This window comes from Magnolia sinica, chromosome 13, assembly GCF_029962835.1.
Source record: "Magnolia sinica isolate HGM2019 chromosome 13, MsV1, whole genome shotgun sequence".
In the NCBI taxonomy this organism is placed as follows: Eukaryota; Viridiplantae; Streptophyta; class Magnoliopsida; order Magnoliales; family Magnoliaceae; genus Magnolia; species Magnolia sinica.
In genome coordinates, this window is record NC_080585.1 from 41,369,664 (window position 1) to 41,384,739 (window position 15,076).

The following is a 15,076-nucleotide window of genomic DNA, read 5'->3' on the forward strand; positions in this document are numbered from 1 at the left end:
ATGGAAAAAAAAAAAGGATTTTGATAAATTCACATGGTGGGCCCCATTGGATCAATGGTCTGGGTCAGTGGACCATGGGTTCCAGTCCCGCTTGTACAGAAGGAAAGGTGATTTTGATGTCATTGATGTTACGAACTTGGCCTACAGTGAGGATTTTGGCAGGATAGAATCTAATGATATTATATGAAGAAAAACAAGGATGCAAGGCCAAACAGACATCAAAGGCCACAACCTAAATGTATATTTTGATAAATTTACATCAGAATCTCCTAAGAACTTCAGCTAGGCAGTCATAGACTACAATAGATATTATATGACAGTACAAAGCATTCAAGACAAGATGAGAAGTACAAAAGAAGAACATATCATCATTTGCAGACGTGAGGAATCCTGCCCAAGTAGATTTGTAAATTTCATGAGAAATGAATCAACAAAGGATTTTTCTTTAATGGGGTCTCTGTAAAAAGCTAGATCTACAATGAGTAGGAACAGGGCTTATGCTCAGGTATGACAAGTCAAATTTACCTTGACCATGAATTGCCCAACGCACACCTTTCGTTTCCGACCAATACAGTCAATTCGCATGATTGCTTGCTCCTCAACTGCCAGATTCCACCACGGATCCTGTATATTTTATTCAGAAAATGGAAAGAAAAGAAACCCATGAAAAAGAAACCATAAGTGAATGTGCACGCACACACATTGGCAGGTTGGATTTAAGTGCCAAATGATGAAATTACCATTAAAAACACATTAGATGCTACAGTCAGATTCAAGCCTACACCTCCAGCCTTCAAAGACATCAACAACACCTGAAAACCACGATTATGAATTTTAACATGAGATTAAATCATTTTCTTCAGAAAAAAGAAGAAAAAGAAGAAAAAGATGCGAGAAAGATTTGTATCCTCATCAATTCATAGTTTCATTATGATGGTTTGTACATTCTTTTGAAAGAAAGCATGCATTACCCTTTCACCATGGCTGGTATGTGGCCCATCCCTCATTGCGAGCAGATGATTCTGTTGTAGAGGTGATACTTGCAGCTCAAAGGAGCAGATGGTGGCAGCTGCTTGTCCAGAGCTGCGCTAATACTTGTAGGTCCAAAGCCTGGATAAAGGAGGATTGCATCAAGTTCGTAGATGGTGTGAAACTTTTGTCATAGCTTTCATCATGAATCCTGATAATGGAAGAACAAGATTTGCATGGTCAACCCCAGTCAAGATAAGGCTTAGAGGATAATGATGATGATGAGACCAATTAAACATGTAGTTTGGTTATACCTTGAATTGGCATTCTGCAGCAATACCCATGGTTTAAAAATCAGTTTTTCCATATTGTATTGTTCACCACTAATACCAAGTAGTATCACACTGCATCATCCTTTATCAGGCCATTTCAGCCCAGTACAGGCTGGTATAGCTGTATCATTCATGGACAATTCCAGCACATATATCAGACCAGTTTTGGACAATACTTTAAACCTTGGAGATACCCCATGTTTCCACATAATAGATAAAAGAAAAGAAAAAAAAAATTGTGGAAATCACTCCTACCCACCACTCCTCATTGTACCAAGCATCAACTTCTTCGAGCCGAGCAAAACTTTTGACCTTCGGAGTGTCAGGAGGGATGGGCAGGATGAGATTGGAATCCACAGTTTCTTTCAGGAGCTCAGCCTCATCATGCGTTCTCAAGTGTTGGTACTCCAGGAAACTGTTCTTCCTAGTTGGATTAACAATCATTGCGGCGAACCAAGCACCACAGAAACCTTCTTCATCACTACTTCAACAATCATCCCATCGCCAAACTGTCTCTGAATTTCTATGCAGAACCTGAGATAAAGGAAAACAACCAAGTATGTGTCAAACCAAGAAAACGGAATGGAAATCCATGGCGGAGAGAGTATCAGAAAGGAAATGAGCATCCAGGATTTGGACTGATATCAACTAATCTCCAGAATCTCAACATTATGCAAGCCGTTGGTCTTCAACACAATCCAGAAACTGTCTGAATTTCAAGATAACGCAGATGTACCATCATGCATCTACAGAATTTCTCTACCTTTTTTCCATACATTCCTCAGTTTTCATATGTGATTATATTGATATTAACATTTAAACCACCAACCATATGATTAAAAAAAAAAGGAGAAAATAATAGAAAAAAAGGAAGAAAATTGAAATAAGATGAACATGTTAAAAAGAGGCCAAGGAAATAACCCATAAAGTAGAAAGAAAACTGTCTACTGGGATTTTTATAAAGCTCATAATTCAAAGTAGGTCCATGTAGGAGGCAGCAGATACTTCTCTTGCCCTTACCAGCAACAAGAGGCTGTGGCTCCAACTTTCATGGCAATTGAAAAATATAAATGCCCATCCATTTTTCCAAAAATCCAGTGGGGACAATATTCACAACACCAAAAAGCACAAGCAGTGGCTGTGGTGTGTGCATGTGCATGTGATGGTTGTCGGGTGTGAGTGTTTGCACATGCCAAAGAAACTTGTGACGTGGAGTTGAGGAATCTTTGGAAAGCTTCCGAGACTTTTCTCAAAGAATTTCTCTGTTCTAGTAATTGTTGAAGTTGATTCCAGGAATGTCAAACTCACCATTTGCAAGCGTTGGAAATTGAGCTTTGGATTCAATAGTATCTGCAACCATGCCACTAGATTAAAAATTCTGCTTGTCAATGTAGGGAGTCATTTGCTCAATGTTTTGGCAAAAGAAAGGATTTGTGACTGACTGATGCAGGACCATTGGATCCTCAGACTGGGTCAAGTAGACCCCATTGCTGCCTGAATATAAATCAGGAATCTATTTGCGGTTCAATTGGAGTTTGGTCCCACAGATTCAATGGGATTTGTCCATTTAATGGTCTGATTGACCTGTGGGACCTATTATGCTTTGGTAATCGAGGGTAACCACATAAAATTCTAGAAGACAAAAGGAAAGAAACTTGCAATTGAATCAGCTACCTCAGAGAACACTTGTGACATGCACAAACTTCCTTAGAACTCAATGGCTTCAAAGAAGGATCTTGCAACTTCATAGCCTGCATTCTACTTCCATGACCCAACTTAAACCCCATTGCTTCGAATCCTTTGAAAGAGCTGAAATTTCATGAAAATAGCAAAAAGAAAAGACAAAAAAAAAAAAAATTACAACAAATAATTCACAGAATGCAAGGCATTAGTAATCCTGACCTTTTTAACTGTCTTCCTTGTCAGCAATCTCTTTCTGCTTGTCCTTTTCAGAGCCCTGAGAATGTAACAAACAAGATAGTTATGATGTTTGCCTCCAGCTTAAAAAATTACAAGACGGGAGAAGGATAGGGAGCTTCCAAAGAACCATGAGATAGTTATGATGTTTGCCTCCAGCTTTGAAAATTAAAAGATGGGAAAAAGATAGGGAGCTTCCAAAGAACCATGGGACAGTTATGATGTTTGCCTCTAGCCAACTACAAACAAATTCACTAAGGAGAATCCATGCCAAATGCCACAAAACCAAAACCCATCACGGTAATTGAGTCAAAACGAGGTGGAATTAATAAAATACCATATGTAAGAACAGTATGAAAATGGATGGTACATATTGATTAGACTGGAAAGATTCAATCAGTTATATGGAATGTCCATCATGAGGGCATGTGTTGAGATAACCAAGGTAGAGTAACTTCTGTTAGAAAAGTAACAATCTAGAACACAGAGAGGATAGAGGAAAAAGATAATGAGACGATCGGATCTGTCGGGTTCAAGGCTTGACTTGAGTAGTCAATTTCTCAAGACAGATTTGCTGCCCTTTTTCTGGTAGTTCTAGCAAGTGCAAACAAAAGAAATCCGCAAATTGTCTTCTGGATACAATGAACTCTTAATCCGAATTTCAACACGAAAATTTGCACATTTAAACGTTGAACAAATCTCTAGTTTTGACATCGATATGCCTTAAAAAAAAGTTTTGAATAAACACAGCAAGAGATCAGATTCGAGAGAACTTCACAATGGATGATATATCTGAAATTGGAGAGAATGTAATAAATATATTTCTGGATTATCATATCCGGGATTTATAGCAATTGAATAGTCATGGAGCTCTTCCCGAAGAGATACCAATGTGCCTCTTCAAGACATTCACACCCATTCGCAGCAAACAACATTCTTCCATGAAAGGACATGACCTTTTGTCCTGTGAAAGTTATTTCTGTTCCTTTTAAACAGAAAAAGTCATCCAACAGTACAATATTGTTTCCACATGAACGACACGTGGCATAGGTGCCACATCTACAATCATGTCACAGTTACTCTTAATTAACACATAAAGGTAATAAAACATCAGGGTAAACCCTAGTTCAATTCTGGTTACATTATAGCCCAAAAAGTTTGAACCTTGTGCCAAAAAGACTAAGGCTCTTTTTGCTCCTTGCAACGATGCGCACGTGCGAAGTGCTAAGTGCGCCTAATAAAGCGCCCAAGCAACCCTACAGCCCACACTGCGTGCGCGCGTTCGCACTGTCCTCGAGGAGATTCGAACCCTGGTTGCATAAGCAAAAACCCCTTTTCTTACCAACTGGCTATACACACTATTTATGGAAAGTTTAAATAATTAATATATTTATTTACTTTCTAAAAATAACTTTTATTTTTGAAATTTATTTTTATTACAAAAACACAACAACTTCTAACAAATATGAGTTTTTCTCAAGTAAAAAACGATGGCTCTGGGATATTTTTTTTCATAAACTCCTTTGGAGGTGGTAAGATGACTTCTTTAGTTGTTATTTTTTACGGTGCTACCATGCTTTTTTATTTTAGTTCCGGAAAGGAGTTGGAAATTGGAATCATTTAACAAAAGGAGTTGGAATGATACTTTGGCATCATGCAAATGGTAAATATACATAAAATTTGAACTGATATGAATTTAAAGAAAAAGAAAAGTACCATCATAAACTGACAAGTAACTGTGCAACTCATGCATATCATTGGGCAAAGAAAATGATGAGTATCAAGCAAAATGTACAGGTTACTGCTGATACTTCAAACCCTGCTCATGAGGGGAAAGGCCCATGACTACTTAAAAAAGTGTACCTCAATAGCCATGCAACCATCAATGCATTAACAGAATCTCCAAGCAAGGTTACATGACCCTTTCCCCAAGTAAAAATGGGTATCCAATCATATATGTCACGACGAAAATCCAGTTCCTCATTCGCCGCTAGTATCAAGTCAACAACATTATCACACCAGTTCCCAAATATCTTAAGTAGTCTTTGCTTTTTACCTATCAAAATAACACATCCAATTTACCTACAGTGGCAGATGAATAATGAAGTTGTCTTCCACACTCTCTACAGTTATAGGAGTCAATGCACAAAAACCATCCATGTCACCAAGTCTTTGCTTTTCACTGCATTGCTTTACATTCATATATCCATACAATATGTTACATGCCTCAATTTCATATGGTGGTACAATGAACAAAGTGTTTTTCTTCTACATTCAAGTCATTGTTCTTTCAAGAGGGGTATGAGGTATTACCATGTGCAATCTTATTATCTGAGAAGGATAAATCATTATTTCTCTGATAATAAATATTTAATCAGACAACCTTCTATGTAAGACCAACCAACACATACAGACATGAATCTCTATATATAGATGAAACACAACCTTTTAACTTGCTAAATAGTTCATACAGCCTGAAAAATCCATAGACGCAGAAAAATGATACAAGGTGCAAATCAAAAGGAAACATACGCAACTATTTCAATATCCACAGGCACGAAATCTGCAATACCAGTGTAGCACGTGTAGCCTAAGTACGAGGCCTCTTTGGGCCCAAACAATCTCTTCTGCACCTATTTATCATGGAATTGTTATTTCTCTGATTTCTGTGTGCAAAAGGTAAGCCATCTTTCTCAAGCTTATGGAAAGATTTTCAAATCCGTGCATCTAATATTACCTTGGACCATATACTATCAGCACCAACAAGAAGGTCACCTTCATAATGCTGTCCATTCTCAAGTATCACAGTAACCTAAGTTTGTTAAAAGTGAAATTAAAAAATAAAATTACGCTTATATTGATAGAGAGAGAAAGAGAGAAAATAATCTTCTACTAATAATGGTGTTTTACATGTACAATACAGGTAATAAGAATCAGGAAATTGTGAAAAGACTCATCATACAATCTAAGGCTCCGTTTGGATGGCTAGAAGATGGTGCTTAACAACGGATGATCAGAAGTTGAAGGCGTAAAAAGATACCAACACTGATTTCATTTTATGGTGTTACCCACTATGATAAATGGAAATTGTTGCTACAAACAGCATGATACATTCTAATGCTACTTTTAAGTATTACCATAATCCAACAACTAAGAACATAACCTAATCATCTATGAATGTGACTTGCTTGTTTAAGGTCAAATAGTTTATTCTGAAATTTTCTCTTAAGATAAAGAAAATATAATGGGCATTCATTAACAAAATAAAAAACAAAACAAAACAAGAAGAGGAAGAAAAAGAAGCTTAAGCAGGAAAATTAGCATTAGTGAAAGATACAAGCATTTTTAAATAGTTAAAGATAAGTACAAATGAAGTTTCTCAAATAGACAGCCATGATCTTATTACTCGGCAGAATCCCCCATTGACACAATTCAGATGCACAAAAGAAACAGAATACCAGCAAGAAGACAGACGAGCCCAGCTGTGAGCATTCCTGGTCCAAAAATCAAGGCAGTCCAATTGCAAGGTGGGCCACGCCTGTACATTGAGTATAATCGTCGATCTTACTTTTCCAACCATCCATTTTCTCATACATGCGGGGCCCGCTTGATCAGCAGATGGCCAGATTTTTTGGACTAGGGCATTCAAATGGTGGATTGCACCTGATCAATGGCCCAGATGTCAGACTGTGTCCAAACTCTCCTCATGTGAATTTCCTTTACCAGTTCTCAAGCTCTAAACTAGAACCCAACACTTGTCAGGTAGGCCTAGGGGTGCACACGGTTCGGTTTGGTCCGGTTTTGGGGTGAAACCGGAACCGAACCGTTCCTAACGGTTCTAGGAAATTTGGAACCGGAACCGAACCGTTGGCACCCTAGAACCGAACCGGAACCGAACCGTTAAAACCGGTTCGGTTCCGGATCGGTTCCATGGTTCTTGGCTTTTTATAATCCAACCCAATTGCAAGCCCATGTCCATCCATGTTGTGGTCCATTTGATGAATGGTTTAGATGTTGTATAAGGTATTCAAAAATACATTTATGAAAATAATTATTCTAGAGAAAATAATTATAAGATATGCAAAAATACATCGGTTCGGTTCAAGGTTCGGTTCCACGGTTCGGTTCTACGGATCGGATCCACGGTTTGGTTCTACGGATCGGTTCACGGTTCGGTTCGGTTCTACATACCTCCAAACCGAGAACCGAACCGATGTCACCGGTTCTTTGATTTTTGGAACCGGAACCGAAACCGGTGCACTCTAGAACCGGACTAAACCGGACGGTTTGGTCGGTTCCGGTCCAGTTCTACGGTTCTACCGGTTAAATGTGCACCCCTAGGTAGGCCACACACGTACATTGAATATAACTGTTGGTCCTTTGCCAACCATCCCTTTTCTCATACATGTGTGGACCACTTATTATGATGTCATTGGAAGCAAAATAAAGAATTACATGGCAATTGCATTGACATTTATATAAACAGCAATAACAAACATCTCTCCATTAAATCCACGGACAGTTGCAACAACAATGTCTTTGGTTCGAGCTTTGTAAACTTCCGCAGTGTCTTGCAGTCTTCTCCAAAGATCTGATCTGAGAATTCGAGAGATGGAGATAAGAGCATATAGTGGAAAGACACACCTGCTAACACAGGGTGCTTGTTTACAGTAATCAGGACCATTGATTTTGTGTGCCACCACATGAATGGGCCATATCCAATGAGTTTGGACTGCCGTAGGCATCCAATTAAAAATAAATAAATAAATAAATAAGAGCAACGACTGACATTCAACAGGCAAAACTTATATGGCGACAGTTGTCTGATTGCTGCAATCTTCGAACTATGGCCAATCCAAGTTGCGGTCCACCAGATTAACAGCCCTAATCACCATACATGTTTGCATTGGGAGAAAGGAAGAGAAGATTCGACAGAGAGTGAGACGTACCAAAGTCGAATTTGGTGGAATGGTTGGAGATTCAGATGGAATTGCCGGAGATTCTCCAACGGCTGGATTTTGTGTCCTCTGGGACAGGGGCCTTGCTCGAATTGGGGTTCGAGATGAGTTGAATTGGGGGTCGGTGAGGCTGATGAGGATCAGGTTGGAGAATCGATGTTGGAGATTGATGGAAGAGGGAAAATGGAGGAAGTTTGAGAGAGAGAGAGAGAGAGATTTGGGCACGAATCAAGGGTAGGATTTTTTTTTTGGTTTTGGGCGCGGGCTCTATTCCCCACTCGGAGGGACGGAGTTTTTTACCACTGTACACCCTACCTTTTACCCAGCATCTCTTGGACGCACCCAAACTTTACTTCCCAGACTCGACCAATTGTGTACGGACACCATATTTGAAGACGAAAACACCTTGGAAATTTGTCTCGCCAAGAGGGCTGAAGGCCGTAGCTAAATATATCTGTCTACGAATTATACCCGTAGCTATTAGTAGAGTAACCCATTACTTAAATTGAAATGTGGCCATTTATACTCGAAAATACCATAGCATTCTCCACAGTACCGCCATGGAACTGTGTCTTGTCCACGTGACACTGTGGACATTACAATGCCACCATCCGATACTAGAAAAAGGGTTGAAGACCGTAGCTAAATATACAGCTACGGATTATATCCGTAGCCTTTAGTAGCGTGGCCATTGCTTCAATAGATTTGTGGCCATTACTTCTATGGCTACAAATCTAAACCGTAACCATTTCTTCTATAGCGAAAAGTACATACGAGTATAGATAATTGAGCAAGCCTAACGTGAAATTGAACGAGCCTAACATAAAATTGAGCAACCCTAACATGAAATTCAACGATCCTAACATGAAATTCAATGAGCCTCAAGGGAAATTGAGTGATGCTAACATGAAATTCAATAAGCCTCAAAGGATACATTGCTTGATTTCGTAATAATCTTCTATCCAATCTATATTATTATTTGTCTTATCTTATAAGAAATAGGACTGGAACTTGGGTTCAGTTTAACCCGAACCCTACTGAGCCAACATCAATCTGGGTCGAGTTGTGTAGTCATTGTATTCAGTTAAGGTTGAAACCCAACAAGCATCATAGGAAATTGAGCGAGGCTAACTGGAAATCAAGCGAGGCAAACATGAAATCCAGCGAGGCAAACTGGAAATTGAGCGAGGCTAACATGAAATTCAGCGAGGTGAACTAGAAATTGAGCGAGGCAAGGAGGAAATTGAGCGAGGCAAACTGGAAATTAAGCGAGATAAACATGAAATTGATTGAGGCAAACTAGAAATTGAGCGAGGCAAACATGAAATTAAGAGAGGCAAACTGGAAATTGAGCGAGGCAAGGAGGAAATCGAGAGAGGCAAAATGGAAATTAAGCGAGATGAACAAGAAATTGATTGGGGCAAACTGGAAATTGAGTGAGGCAAATATGAAATTCAATAAGGTAAACAGGAAATTCAGCGAGGCAAACATGAAATTCAGGAAAGCAAACTGGAAATTCAGCGAGGTAAACATGAAATTGAACGAGCCTAACTTGAAATTGAGCAAGCTTCAAAGGAAATAGAACAAGCCTAACATGAAATTGAACAACCCTACGTTGAAATTGAGCGAGGTTAATGTCAAATTGAGCGAGGTTAACATCAAATTGAGCGAGCTTCAAATGAAAAGCTTATAATGAAATTAAGTGTGGCTAACTTGAAATTGAGTGAGACAAACTTGAAATTCAACAAGGCTAACATGAAATTCAGTGAGGCTAACATGAAATTGAATAAAATTCAAATGACATTAAACGAGCCTAACATGTAATTGAGCAAGCTTCACATGAAATTCAACGAGTACTTCGGTGAAGTTGACCGAGCATTACATTACATTAATTTGTGGAAGTTCCCAGTCATATTTTTATGATATCTCTGTCAAATTCATGAATTGCTTAGGTAATTTCACCAATTATGCACTGACAATTTCATTGATGACTTGAGCATATTGTTAAGAAGTAGGTCAAATGGACCGAAAACTCTCACAAATTGGAAATAAGATTGCTCAGTACGCTCTTATCGTATTAAGTTAACTGAGTTGGGCCCGCCTTGAATGTATGTGGACTATCCACGACGCCCATCCATTTGTCTATCTAATTCAAGGGTTTGAGCCCAAAATCGTAGCATATCCAAATATCAAGTGGATCATACCACAGTGAATAGTGATTCCACAATTGAAACCTTGCTAGGCCCCACAATGATGTTTTATTTGTCATCCATCATGTTCATAGGATGATGTAGACATGAATGAACCGAAAACCCAGATACAAGCTTGATCAAACACTTCAATGGACCACAAAAAATTTACTCGATTTAGGGCAATTTATTAAAATATACCCGTGGTGCATACTTTCTTTGATGGAGGCACCATTTTTAGAAAATCCAAAAAATGTTGTTGTATAAAGAGGAGAGAATAATAGAGAAATTGTGGTTTTACAGAAGTGGAAAGGATAGTGCGATCCAAAGAAGGGGGTATTTTCATCCAAAGAAAGGGGCTTTGCAGCAGTGGAGAAAATGGTGCAATATAAGGCAGGGGTATTTTTGTCCAAAATTTGAGCGAGGCAAACTGGAATTTGAGAGAGGCAAAACTAGGAATTGAGCGAGGCAAATTAAAAATTGAGTGAGGGAAGCATGAAAATTCAATGAGGCAAACTAGAAATTCAACGAGGCAAACTAAAAATTAAGCGAGGCAAACTGAAAATTAAGCGAGGCAAGCTGGAAATTGAGTGAGGCAAACTAGAAATTGGGCAAGGGAAACTGAAAATTAAGGGAGGCAAACTAGAAATTCAACGAGGCAAACTTAAAATTGAGCAAGGCAAACTAGAAATTCAGTGAGGCAAACTGAAAATTGACCAAGACAACCTAGAATTTGAGCGAGACAAACTAGAAATTGAGCGAGACAAGCTGAAAATTGAGCAAGGTAAACTAGAAATTGAGCGAGGCAAACTAGAAATTGAGCGAGGTAAGCTAAAAATTGAGCAAGGCAACCTAGAAATTCAGCAAAGCAAACTAGAAATTGAGCAAGGGAAACATGAAATCGAGAGAGGCAAATTAAAAATTGAGCGAGGCAAACTGAAAATTCAGCAAGGCAAACTCGAGATTGAGTGAGGCAAACTAGAAATTTAGCGAGGCAAATTAAAAATTTAGTAAGGCAAACTAGAAATTCAGCGAGGCAAACATAAAATTCAATGAGGGAAGATGGAATTTGAGCGAGGCAAACTGAAAATTCAAAATATACTTAGGTGGGCGCCTGGATATAGCTGTTTATTTTTCAACAAAAAAGTAGGAATGGATTGTCAATGGGCTAGGCTAGCCCAATGGGCTTTAAAGCCTGATTCAATTTAGAATGGGCTTGGGCTGAAGTATCTAGCTCGGGGACCGGATTGAAGCTTAAATCTGGAGCTCATTTCTCAAGCAAGCCGAGCCTGGATATAGTTGTCTAAAAGCCCATTTGCCCTGCCTAGCCAATTAGCTTTTTTTAAAATTCAAAATGTAAACCTCATTTTCTCTCTCATTCTAAAATAATAAACTTTTCTTTTCCCATTTTTAAAAATTTTAAAATATAAACCCTTCTCCTTTTCTTCACCGGTCTCTAATTTACTCCTCTCAATCCCTTAATTTACTCTCTCTCTATCCCCTAAAATTTTCTCTCTTTTTCTTCATCGATCTGTAAGTTAGAACACGTAGGGACACATTCAAGGGGTATTGACATATTGGCACTACCGTAAGCTAATAGAATTACCAGGATGTTGTGGGGCCCATATGATGTGTGCAACATATCTAACCCTCTCATCAGATATGTGACCTCATGGTGACGCTAGTTCTATAAAATCAGTCCAAAACTCAAGTGGGCCACAACATGGGAACCAGTTAGGAAGGTATATTCACCCTTGATTTGCACCTGTAACGTCTCGGAAAAATCCGTACAAAGACCTGAGTATCACCTCAGGCAGAAATCATTAAGGACCGAATCCTTTAGAAATTAGACAAAAATTAATTAAGTACTAAGCTAAATTAATCGGTAGATTAGCTTGAACCACTTTCTATATGATCTATAAGACCCAAAGCCAGTAGAATTGCCAACGCTACATTACCTAAAATCTAGGATCAATCTCAAAACCCGGATGCTCTCATGAGCATCACGAAACTCTGTATCGGACCTGGACCGCGCGTCGAAAGTCTGATTAACGCGAAACTATACGGTTATGACCGCCTTACTAGGCTTGATAATCATCTCAAAAATCAAGTCCAATTAGTATCCCAAAATGCACAACTTGAGCCCAAAGCGAAGTGTGTGAGAAACGTGAATATCTCTAGAAAACAGACTCAACATAAGTGAATTGGGTCATTCGCTTGCAAGCCAACTTTAAGGTTTTAGACCATCAAATTCTGACCCAACTACACCCTCGGATCAGGAAAAATTTTCAACACATGTTAGTGTACTTGTGGCCCTGATCGAGTAACAATGACCGTTGAACTGAAACTGGTCCTCCGCGGTCAATCCGTAAATTCGATCAGACCAAAAACTTAGCCTGACATAGATCCATTGTTAGGGAACTTTCTCTAGACCATATGCAGAAAATGGGCCTCCAGATGAACTCCGTTGGACCGAAACAACCACTCTTTGGCTATAACCTAAGTATACTATGGCCATGGGGCCATTCACATCAGTTCTGGGCCTATATAAGGGCCGTGACTCACCCCTCTCTCATTCCATATGAATTCCCTAAACCCTAGGAGAGGGAAGAGAGAAAAGAGAAGGAAAGAGTGAGGAGAAGTGAGAGAAAGTGAGAGAGAGTTGTTGGGATTCATTCCCACCGCTATACGTGCTGAATCGCCTATCCCGTGTCGCCACACCGGTAATTCTGATTCCGTTGTTTTAGGTATCCAAGTAGAAGAATCGACGAAATAGGTAACTTATTTCGTGATTCAGGTAGCCGTTGTATCGTAGATGAAGGCATAGTGTTCGAACTGAGTTCGATACGAGTTTACCAGTGTTGAGGGTCGAATATTGCATATTAGACCCTAGTTACTACCTGATTTTACGGACATGATACTGTTTAATGGCCTATTTTAATTGTGTTTGTGATGCAAGGTGTATTTAGGAGCCTGGATTGGAAATACTAAAGCATGGATTTAGTGCTCAAGAAATACCAAGGCAAGGGATGGACTCCAGGGGACTAAGATCGACGGATTTATATGCCACAGACCCAATTAAATCAAAAAACTGAAGTTCAAGTGGCCCGAAATTGGTCAAGAATACAAGATCACAAGGTTCCCACCGTCCGTTCGACTCGAGACTTCATATATAGCCTGAGGACCCTAAATTAACCGTACAAGTTAAATTTCAGCCAATGGATCATTGTGGAAGTGTCCCAATGGATAGATTATCCCATAAATTCTTGATTTGGGGCCCGCCTAATATCTGGATATGCTTTAAATTTGGTTTCAACCCCTTAAATGGGGCGAAAAAACATTTGGACGGAGCGGATTTCTCGAATACATCACCTGGGACCCACACATGCGATGCATGTGCATAGCATACACACTAGCCGCGCCGCACCGGACGGTCAGCCCAGTCAAAGCCGGGCTACCCGACTCTTACTAGGACTCAAACAACATCCGATGTTGTTTTCGCCGGGTGATCGTTATGGGCCTCACTCATCATCCAGTTCGATGATCTAACCCATTCACTTGTCTTAGGAGATGGCCAAGACCAGCGCCTAGGTGTCCTTTTGCCACTATGCAAGTGACTTCACGATCCTAACCGTTAAACACAGGATGGACGGTGGAGTAGAAGATCTTGTGTGCCCCACCGATTTCACTCCAAAAATCACCATTCCCAAATGGTTTTTCGAGCATAATGCAGTGGACGTCATCGATTTCTCAAAAAAGTAGTAAAGTGGGCCCCACCAACATCACAGCGCCGCTGTGTAGGCTCTGTTCACAACAGGGAAATCCAGGCGAAGCTCAGTGGGCCACTACTATCATACCATTCAATGATCCAATCCGTTCATTGAAACTATGGGGTCAAACCGACCGTACAGTGATCGATGGCCTGAGTATCTCGAACATTGCACGAGCATGAAGTAGCAAACACTGATTGGATGGTAGAAGCACGGATTCCCTGGGCCACTTCAACGGACACCCAAAACCATCCCTTTCCAGCTTTATTTTCGAGATAGAAACAATGATCAAACTAGATTTCCAATCCAGCAACAATCAGGGACCCCATATCTAACACAAATTGGGTCGGTTGCATGTGTTACGCAGAAGGCCTCGCGTCTACAGAAACCGGACGTTTCGTGTCCGTTCTACGACCATGGCTAGGATCGGCCCAATGATCCTGGTCGTCCAAACCCTTCATATGGGGCAATCGATCACCCTCAAGAAGACTGAACGGAGTAGATCACGCGATCAGTTCCCCGTTTCTGTTTCTAGTGGTTGTTGTGCAAGAAGGTTTCTGGAGTTGTAGCTGCGCACCGACTCCAGCTGTCCACGTCTGATTTCCAATCGACCTCCAGTAGCTACAAAAGAGAGGGACGTGAAGAGAGAAGAGGATTCAATTTCTATCCAATCGGGGAGGAGATCTCGACTTGGGGCCTTGAACGTGGATACAAGAGAAGAGACAGAGTTGGAGAAGATTTTTCTGAGTACTATTTACTATTCTTTATGTTTAATTTTGAGGATAGCCTAATCATGGTCGGCTAAACCTCTTAGCTAGGGCTAAGAGGTGAAGCTTGTAGCGTGATGGGAGAACGCTTTGCTTGTGCTTTTTATTACACTGAATTGATCTTGATATTAGTTTGTCAATAGGAATTTTTTAGTTTTTAATGGTCTGTTGTGA

At 39.9% G+C, this 15,076-nt stretch overlaps 1 long non-coding RNA gene across 8 annotated transcripts; it reads right to left on the bottom strand.

Moving 5' to 3' along the window:
* Positions 1-218: 218 nt before the first annotated feature.
* Positions 219-8,464, bottom strand: LOC131223651 (uncharacterized). 8 transcript variants are annotated; one of them, XR_009160599.1, is made up of 9 exons: positions 8,168-8,463; positions 3,204-5,274; positions 2,976-3,110; positions 2,610-2,651; positions 1,561-1,835; positions 1,284-1,422; positions 972-1,180; positions 741-812; positions 219-624 (listed from the first exon to the last, which is right to left on the bottom strand). It is a non-coding gene; the product is annotated as an uncharacterized LOC131223651 (long non-coding RNA). The 8 variants fall into 8 exon arrangements; XR_009160596.1 differs by having other exon boundaries at positions 1,561-2,651; XR_009160598.1 differs by lacking the exon at positions 2,610-2,651 and having other exon boundaries at positions 8,168-8,462.
* Between the last annotated feature and the right edge of the window lie 6,612 nt (positions 8,465-15,076).